The sequence below is a fragment of the Hydra vulgaris genome, chromosome 11, assembly GCF_038396675.1.
Source record: "Hydra vulgaris chromosome 11, alternate assembly HydraT2T_AEP".
NCBI lineage: Eukaryota > Metazoa > Cnidaria > Hydrozoa > Anthoathecata > Hydridae > Hydra > Hydra vulgaris.
The window spans coordinates 305794-306515 of record NC_088930.1 but is presented as its reverse complement, the minus strand read 5'-3'; positions in this window follow the sequence as shown (position 1 = coordinate 306515).

Below are 722 nucleotides of genomic sequence, written 5' to 3'. Positions count from 1 at the left end.
TACTTTTCGTTATTTTAACTAAATGTTTTTGAAGAAACTTTCCATTAAAAAATACTGGATTGGTGGAGAATTCGGCTAAACAGAGTATTTGTTCTACTGAGATGTAAATAGTCAATATAAGCTGGTGCCATATTGATCATTGCGTCAGAAATTGTATGATGAAGAGTTGGGTTGTTTATTGTAAGAAACTTGTTAAAAAACTATTTTGATCAATAATGGCACATGAACGGTGGTAAGTTTGGAATTTGCATGTTAAAACGATCGATTTATACGTAAAAACAAATATTTTCACGAAAAATTCGATATGACTTTCTTTTTTCCTCTTTTTTACCGTATACAAATGAACAAGCCTTAGAAAAGTAATATGATTTTTTGTTTTAGGCGCAAAAAGATCTTACTAGCCATAGTCACAACAGGATCTGGATGAAGCATTGAATAAAATAAAAAAGAAGACTATGACAATATATGCAACATCTAACTTTTATAAACAACCCTTGTTCATCGAACACAAGGTCGAGCAAAGAGTCAAATAGGGCGTCCAACAATTTTTAATAAATTAAAAATCGGCTAATTGATATGGCCATTGTTGCTATGCCAGTCACAAAGAAACATCTTCTTAAGGATGCATCTATTTTAGCACATAAAATGAATCTTGACAAAAAAGTAATAGGCACTCGTTGGACACGCAATTTTTCCAAGAGACATTCAACACTTTGGATTTG